Genomic DNA, 9,690 nt, shown 5'->3' on the forward strand with positions numbered 1-9,690 from the left:
GCTATCTCACCTAAATCACCTAAGCAGACATAGGGGTCTAGGGTCCCGGAAGAACTCCAGGCCTTCCCGTCATACGGGTGGGTCCTAGCCATATCATCTGGGGGACGGAGAAGAACATCAGAATCAGTTGTGAGGGAACATCAGAAACAGACACAACAGTTGTGAGGACTATCCCGTGGTGCTCAGCAGGGAAGTACTACAACACACAAGCGCTAGAAGGAAGGCACAGATTTCCACCTGTAAAGGGAACTCTGGAGGTGCCATCGGTCCGGCCGGTCTCAGACAGCCCTGTTAACCGTACTCTGGATTGAGGATCTTGAAGCCTGCAGTAAAGAGGTAAAGAGACTGCAACCCTGTGTCCTCGTTATTCATCGCGACCTGCACCACACATCATCATCCTCAACTTTCATTGGACGCCCCTTAGCAGGGTCACGGACCGGGTCTAGCCACCGTGACAATCCCAGAACTGAGACAGAGAGGCCCGGCACCGGGTACCCCCTCAGCCCTGCGACAGTGGGAGCGCTCCAACTTGGCGTCACGAACAGGAGCTACTCAAGCCTGAAGAATCAGGTCATGTGTGCGTTGGAACTGTGATTTATTTTGCTTGAACTGTGACTTATTGCAAAGACTGTGGATTGCCACTTGCCGCCAAAAGTTCCCGCCAAAACCGCCGCCATTGCAGCGCCACGGGGAGCGCAAAAGAAGAAGAAGGGCGTGCCATGGGAGGAGACAAATTTTCCCTTGTGGAAAACCTCCCTTTGTAGCTGGACTTTGACAAGCAGGTCAGATCCTACTCTGTCCCTACCTGTCTAACAAGTTTACAATGTGTGTGATGGATCCAGGAGGCGCTCAGCAACCCTGACCGAAGTTGGCACAAACTTGCATACAGCTGCTCTGACTGCCTAGTTATGGACTGTAAAAGACTGAAGAGGGCCTAGCTGTTCTACGTCTGCAGAATAACTCACCTCTTGAGCTAGGAAAATGGGCACTGATGTTTTTACTCTTTTCTTGATCATCTTCCTTACACAGGGAAGAATACAACAAACAATAATAGCTGCAATGATTACGACGACAAGGATAACTACGCCTATCTGAGCTAGCCATTTCTGCCACCCCTTCATCCATGAAAAGTATTGGTCCCAGGGATCTTCTACACCTGAATTTTTTTTTTTTATTCTTTTTGTAGGGAATTCAGCTTTTTTATGGCTACTGTATCCTTTCCTGTGGGACCTGTATTATCTGGAATATAGGTACAGCATGCAGATTTCACCATTTTGCAAACACCTCCTTTTTCTGCCAATATCATGTCAAGGGCCATTCTGTTTTGAAATGCCATTATTGATGTAGGACCTAGTTGGTCTGCCAAACCTTGAAGAGCTTCTCTAGTGTAATTGACAAATCTCTGTTGATTAGAATAGATGTAATTGATCCAGTCTACATTTTTATTTATAGTCACTAGGGGTAAGATAAATGATTCAAAACCTGCTTTGACTTGATCCCTGGCTTTAAATTCATCTGATACCCCCCTTGGGACTCCTATAGCATCGATATAAATGTGGGGGTCAAAACTGCCTTTTGGTTCCAAATTTGTTTGTCGTATTGTTCTGTGTAGATTTTCTGAAGTTAGGGCTTCCTCACCTTCTGTTGCTATGTAGAAGGGCATTATGGCTTTGGCTAGTGTACATTCTCCTATCCACTCTCCTTCTAAATGAGTTCTGATCTTCATGTCTCCACATATCCAGAAAACATCAGAAATAGACTGGGTTTGGTTGATCAGGTCTCCTCTGGTTGCATTACTGTATCTGCTGCAATATCCCTTTGTGAAATTACCCAAAAATATGCTCCCTTCAGTATTAGCGTAATAGGTGTATTTTCCTGGGTATATGGTAATGCCTTGACCTGGATTAGGTGTTTTTGTGACTATGAGGTACTTCTTTTTCCAGTTTTCGCAATTTGTTTCATCAAGGGATTTGTTAGTAAACAGACTCAGGAAACACTGGTTGGTCTCAGTGTATCCCCTTTCAATGGCAAGAATATCTTCAAATGTGGGGTTTGCAATGGCTGTCATTTTGTTAAGTTTTTGGATACGGAACATTAGAGGGTTTGAATGCTTATTTTTATCTTTTGGCAACATTTCTTTTATATCTGCTAATATGAATTGACCTAGATGGGCACAACTGGCACACACCATTTACATATGTACCCAGCAGATAGGTGCCATTATCGCCAGGTTGAGGGTTCTCCAGGTTAAGGACTAAAGAGTTGCATTATTGGCCAATGGTATCACAGGGCTTGAGGACTTTTGTACGGGAGAGTGTCATCCTAGTGAGTAGGGATTTACCCTGTGAGTCCTGTTTTCTTGAGGCTGTGTTTGGTCTATACCCCCAATCTTCACCAGTGTTCCACCCGACCACCCTTCATGAACTACAAGTTTGTCCCCATCCATCACCCGTAACACATATATATTGTTGTCTTGATCTCAGCTGTGCCGGTTGACTCATTGTGGAAGGTGAGGAAACCCACTTAGTGTCACACTGTACTACATCACAATAATCAAATTTAAAAGAAGCAACGTGTGCAGTAGTATTATACCAGAATGTGATCACCCCCCCAGTTTGGGTGATTGCGACCTGTTGTGCTCCTACAAAGGAGTATGGAATGGCACAACACACAAAGTAAAGGATATGCAACATTATGTAGAAGGTTCTGATGGAGGCATGAACTTCTTACAGTGAGAGGCATGTATCCACGTCGGTCTTCCTTCAAGTTTGACCGAAGTAGGAGTTGTCAGAAGCACTTGGTAGGGACCCTAAAATCTCAACTCCAGGGAAGTCTTTCTGACGAACTTCTTAACCAGCACGTAGTCACCAGGTTGGAAAGTATGGGTACCTTCACTGGAATCTGGATCTGGAATGGATGATAAAACTCGTGCATGTGTTACTGACAGTTCTTTAGTAAGGGCAATGACATATTTTACTAGAGTATCACTTCCTAAGGCTAGCTGTTGTGGAAAATATTGACCCAACCTTGGAGGCCCCCCAAAAAGAATCTCGTATGGTGTGAGTTTAGTGGGACCCCTTGGAGTGTTTCTGACTGAGTATAAGGCAATGGGCAAAATGTCTGTCCAAGGAAGTCTGACCTCCTGACTGGCTTTCATTATTTTATTTTTGAAGGTGCCATTCAATCTTTCTACTTTCCCACTGCTCTGGGGGTGATATGGAGTATGTAAACCCAAATCAGCACCCACCAATGTCCATAGTTCCTTAGTCAGTGCTGCAATGAATGCGGGTACTTGGTCACTCTCAATTACCTCTAGGACCCCATATCTGCATACAACTTCAGTCATCAGTCTCTTAACAGTCACTCTGGCTGTCATGTTGGTTACTGGATAGGCTTCGGGCCATCCTGCGAACATGTTGGTCACTACCAGTACATACTCGCACTTCCCTACTTTTGTCATTTGATTGTGATCTATCTGAATTCTCTGAAAGGGATAGAGTGGTTTAGCCAAATGTTTCTGAGTAACTTTCTGAGGCAGTGCTGGATTGTGTGTTGCACACACAAGGCAGGACTTGAAATATTTTTGAGTGACAGTAGAGATCCCAGGTGCCATATAAGTCTTCCAAATTGGGTCATTCATCCGATTCTTGCCTCTGTAGGTGATACCGTGTGCCCATTCTGTCACCGAGGGGTACAGATTACAGGGTAGACAGACCTTTTTGTTCATCCTCCAGACTCCATCTTCATCCTTTTTAGCTCCTTCTTGCCATGGCTCCTTTTCATCATCTGGTGTCTCGTCTTGATGTAGATGGATAATGCTCATAAGAGAGCTTTTAGGCCTTTCTTCTGTGTCTTGTGACACATACACCGCTGTTTTCTCTTTCCCAAATGGATCCGCAGCATAGGTCTTTACTGTTTTGTCAGCAAAGAAGTTTCCCCGTGCTTCTGGAGAATCCAATCTCCCGTGAGCTTTGATCTTGATCACTGCAACCTCCAAAGGTAGATCTAGAGCGGCCACAAGTTGTTGTATGGTAGCAGCATGTTTTACAGGAGTTCCACTGGACGTTAGGTATCCTCTGGCTGCCCAGATACTGCCGAAGTCATGAGCCACTCCGAAAGCATATCTTGAATCCGTGTAGATCTTGACCACCTTCTCCGTCGCTTCCTGACAAGCCAACATCAAAGCCTTAAGTTCCGCTTCTTGGGCAGACATGTGCGGTGGTAGGGATCCGGCTGAGATGACCTGGTCATGTGTAACCATGGCATATCCCATATAGAACCTTCCTGTTTCATCTGCAAATCTGGAACCATCACTGAAGAACGTCAGGTCAGCATGTGGAAATGGGTCTTCAGACACGTTTTTCTGGGAGGCTACTTCTTCCTGCATTTGTTCAAGACAGTCACGATCCTCCTCTGAGTGTGTAGAAGCATCTTCACCGAGAGCATCAGCATCATCATCCACATCCCCCCTGGAAAGAGGAAGCAGCATGGACAGTTTGAGGATGCTGCAGCGGACAAGAGTGACATTATCCGGAACCAAGAGCGAACATTGGAGACTCATATGACGCTGCACCAACAGATGTTTAGGTTGCAAGAATAGCAATTATGTCGTGTGGAGCCATTAAGAGAACTGGATGTCCTCAGATGATATCAGAATTTGGGATTCCAAAAGCTGGTGCAGACTGTATGGCCTGTTTAGAGCGTAGAAAGCTTCCACAGATTTGGTACATAGTGGAAACACTGACGTCTTGAGGTCATTGTACAATGGCTGCATCAGCTTGGAGGCATCTGGAATCCATTGGCGACAATAAGTGATAGGTCAGCCAACTCATCCGAGGCCCATGTCTTAAGTTGTTGGCAGAACTCAACACCAGAGTCCCATGTAGTGTCACTGGTAAGTGAGGCATCATTGAACGCGATTTCCATAACAGGCCAATATGCATCACCTGCTTTAAGATTTGCCAGGGAAATGAGATCTTGCCACTTGGCTGGGTAATTCCTTTGGATTTGAAGCATGCTTCTGTAGAACGGCATTGGCTGTTTTTCTGGATCTAGAACTTCGTTCAACAGAGTAGCAGCTTGTTGGGGTGTAAACTTGACGTAGAGGGTGGGCTCCTCAGACATGAGCATTGGCACTGTTGGTGGTGGCACCTGAGGCGGGAGTAGAGATGGCATCGGGAGTACAGATGTAATCACTTGTGTATGAGGAGCAGGAGGAGGTAACAGTCCTGGAATGAGGGGATCTATTTAGGCAGCTCCAGTATCATGGTGTGGGGTCCAGGTGACGCAAGCAGTCTTAAAAGCTTTAACAGTCCTGTCTTCATTACTAATTAACCTGATTTCAGAGAGGAAGCACATACTTGGGGGGGGCTACACTTGTTTATTATAATTCCAAAGATTTCCCTCGTATATGCATGAACAGGGAAACCGAAAATGCCAACACCAATGGCGGGAATTGTCAAGGTCTCAATTTGCTCACTAATATTCACATACTCTAAAATGCGAGTTATTGCTGCACGAAGTTGTTGAGCACTAACATCTTGATGTATAGGGTCAAAAGTAGGGGTCACAGCATGTATGATCATTCTACACAGAAGATTGCCAGCTTTAGTAGCCGCTATGTCCCCAACAGCTATCTGACCACGTGACTCAACAATGATTCGACTGTCAGCTTGAATAGTCGCCCCTCCTGCTTCCACTATAGCTCTAGCTACACCTCCGTTGTGCTCTAACCGAGAATTGGCAGCATTAACAATAGCATCTGTCTCCATTGTTGTTATTCACCCTTTCCCACCACTAACAAGGGTCCCTCAGGAAGTTCTTTTTCAAAAATAGGTTGCCAGCATTCCTTCCCCTTTGTGCTTCCTGTGCTATTAGTATCCCCCTCCCAGATTGAGCCCCCCTTGTTACAGTTGCCACCGTCCCATACAGGTGTGCGCTTGGCTGCGAGAGAGCCTGTGTGTTATGAACTGGTGGTTTAGGAGCAACATGGGGCGAGCTCTGGAGGAGGTGGTACCTGTACAAACCGCAGTTCCTGAGCTTATCACAACACTAGAAGTAGCCGTGGGATGTTCCTGTCACTCCCTAGACACCTCGTCACAGCCGGAGGACTAACTACCCCTAAAGATGGAAACAGGAAAGCTATCTTGCCTCAGAGAAAATCCCCAAAGGAAAGGCAGCCCCCACAAATATTGACTGTGAGTGGAGAGGGAAATGACATACGCAGAATGAAATCAGAATGTAGCAAAGGAGGCCAGTCTAGCTAGATAGATAGAATAAGACAGAATACTGTGCGGTAAAAAACTAGAAAAATCCACCACAGAGTTTACAAAAATCTCCACACCTGACTAAAGGTGTGGAGGGTAAATCTGCTTCCCAGAGCTTCCAGCTTAACTGAATAAATCCATATTGACAAGCTGGACAAGAAAAAACATAGAAAGAGCTGAACGATTAAGTCCACAATATGTGGACAGCAAAAGAACAAGCAAGGACTTATCTTTGCTGAACTGGTCAGAATATCAGGGAAATCCAAGCAGAGATGTGAATCCAAGCAGGAACCATTGACCACTGGCCCAGGCTGAAGGATAGAGCCAGGATAAATAGCCGAGCCAGAAAGACGATCAGTGGAAGCAGCTGCTGACTGCTAAATCCAAGGAGCAGCAGTTCCACTCAAAACCACCGGAGGGAGCCCAAGAGCAGAACTCACAAAAGTGCCACTTACAACCACCGGAGGGAGCCCAAGAGCGGAATTCACAACACTGTGAGGTACCGGGTATAGGGTTAGGTAGACTGCATGAGAGTGCTGCTGTAGTGGAAGCATTGGGAGGAGAGGACGTTGCTTGGAGCATCTCGTGTGGGTGTGCGGCTAAATTGGCAGTGGAAGTGACAGTAGAAAGGGTCGGTGCTGGGGACGATCCAGGTGGGAGGATTGCTGGATTCACGACAGGAGTGATAGGGGAAAGGGTTGGTGCCCCATTGGAAACCACTGAGACGGGATACATGGGTAAAGCCTGTTCACTTCCCGAAGGAATATAGTATTGGCCGTTAGTGGTCATTACTGGGTAACAAGGATTTAGTGATGTAGTGTGTAGCCTTAGTCTAAGATGTTCACCACAAGGAGCAGCACCTTTGCCATCCACAAAATGGCCACCACCAGAATTACATTTGCCATCCACAAAACGGCCGCCATCAGAATTAACACTTTTGCCATCCATAAAATGGCTGCCGCCAGAATTACATTTGCCATCCACAAAATGGCTGCTGCCAGCATTAACACATTTGCCATCCACAAAATTGCTGCCGCCATCAGAATAAGCACATGGCCCATCCACAAAATGGCTGCTGCCAGCATTAACACATTTGTCATCCACAAAATGGCTACCATTAGAATTAGCACATTTGCCATCCACAAAATGACTGCTACCAGAATTACATTTGCCATCCTCAAAGTGGCTACCGCCAGAATTAGCACATTTCCCATCCACAAAATGGCTGCTGCCAGAATTACATTTGCCATCCACAAAATGGCTACTGCCAGTATTAACACATTTGCCATCCACAAAATGGCTGCTGCCAGAATTACATTTGCCATGCACAAAATGGCTACTGCCAGCATTAACACATTTGCCATCCACAAAATGGCTGCTACCAGAATTACATTTGCCATCCACAAAATGGCTGCTGCCAGAATTACATTTGCAATCCACAAAATGGCTGCTGCCAGAATTACATTTGCCATCCACAAAATGGCTGCTGCCAGAATTACATTTGCCATCCACAAAATAGCTACTGCCAGCATTAACACATTTGCCATCCACAAAATGGCTGCTGCCAGCATTAACACATTTGCCATCCACAAAATGGCTACCGCCAGAATTAGCACATTTGCCATCCACAAAATTGCTGCTGCCAGAATTACATTTGCCATCCACAAAATGGCCGCCATCAGAATTAACACATGGCCCATCCACAAAATGGCTGCTATTAGAATTAGCCCTTTTGCCATCCACAAAATGGCTGCTATTAGAATTAGCACTTTTGCCATCCACAAAATGGCTGCTATTAGAATTAGCACTTTTGCCATCCACAAAATGGCTGCCGCCAGAATTACATTTGCCATCCACAAAATGGCTGCTATTAGAATTATCACTTTTGCCATCCACAAAATGGCTGCTGCCAGAATTAACACATTTGTCATCCACAAAATGGCTGCTACCAGCATGAACATATTTGCCATCCACAAAATGGCTGCTATTGCAATTAGCACATGGCCCATCCACAAAATGGCTGCTGCCAGAGTTAGCACATGGCTCTGGGCCACCATTATAAGGTGGTGGCCGCTCACAGGATATATTTTTGTAATACACATAACTCAAAACTTTACCCTTTTTATTCCTTTCCTCTTCTACCCAATTTTCTCTATACAGACTTTCAGAGACTCTTTCCCATGCCCTAGCAGTAGACAACAATCCATTATCTTCTAGGATACCTTTTCTTTCTTTCAAGACAATCTTCCACTCCAGGGGCTGTAACCTCCCCCCTTCTGGCATTCCACACAACCTTCATAAGTTTTTTACATTGTTTAACATGACTCTTCCCTTCACGAGTCGCTACTAATGTACACGGGTCTAACTTGCCATCTGAATTTGGCTTAGTGCCAATACGGCAGAACTGCATTAATTTTTCCATCTTTCTATAGATATATATATCTCAAGATAACAAACACCAAACAAACAATAAGACGGGGGAGATGACTCAAACCTGAGATTCTAAAGGGAACTGAGTCTGCAGCACACAGTTCCTATTCCTTCTTGTCACGTGGTCCCTGTCTGACTTCCGTGTTCCGTACTTTACAAACCAATTATTCCCTACTTAATCAAATTACTCCTAAATTACCAGGCCCCGTGCTGAGTCAATTCACTCCAAGTCACAAGGCAAAACTAAATTTATTAGTTTCGAACTGAGTCATCTCACTCGAAGTTTACGGGCCGCTACACAATTTATTAGGCGCTGAACTGAGTCATCTCACTCCAAGTTAACGGGCCCCTACTAGGCTGAGTCAATTCACTCCAGGTCCTAGTCTCTCCTATACAGAACTGAAAATCATATCACAGGCGACAACCGTGTACTGTACCACAGACAAAAAAAAAATGAACACTGAAAAATTTGCTTTTCGTTTTTTTTGTTTTTGTTTTTTTTAAACGCTGAAAAAAAATCTGCTTGCTCTCTTAACTAACAGTCATCTCCCCTCTTCACAACACGTAACAGGCAATAGGCAACTAAAACATGTGACGGTTCTTGTAATTAAATGACCAGCAGCGGAGAGACCCATCTGCCGTCTTACAGATACCACGAAAACCGGACACGGTCAGGCAATCTGCACAGGATACCCCGAAGGACACAGGTAAAGACTACAGATTATAAAAATCAGCAGACTTACTGTCTTCTGATAAGGAGGTGATCAGTCTCCAGGTTCAGGGTATTCAGCGCATCCTGCTGTTCCACTTGCCGGTCCTCAGAGTTCAGGGCTTTTTCTCTGCTGGCCCCAGGTTGGGCGGCCAAATATGTTAGGTTGAACAATTAATAAAATGTTCACTTAAGTTGCCTAATCCTGGCCTAATGGATATTGATCAGGTGCACACTAAAGAAATAACATATGACAACACACAGTCAAATGTAAACTCTCCTTGA

At 45.2% G+C, this 9,690-nt stretch overlaps 1 long non-coding RNA gene across 1 annotated transcript in view; it reads left to right on the plus strand.

Moving 5' to 3' along the window:
* LOC143815872 (uncharacterized) overlaps positions 1 to 9,690 on the plus strand; it is a 400,109-nt gene that overhangs the window by 326,153 nt on the left and 64,266 nt on the right. The gene's annotated exons all lie outside the window — the stretch shown is intronic.

The sequence above is a fragment of the Ranitomeya variabilis genome, chromosome 3, assembly GCF_051348905.1.
Source record: "Ranitomeya variabilis isolate aRanVar5 chromosome 3, aRanVar5.hap1, whole genome shotgun sequence".
Lineage (NCBI taxonomy): Eukaryota > Metazoa > Chordata > Amphibia > Anura > Dendrobatidae > Ranitomeya > Ranitomeya variabilis.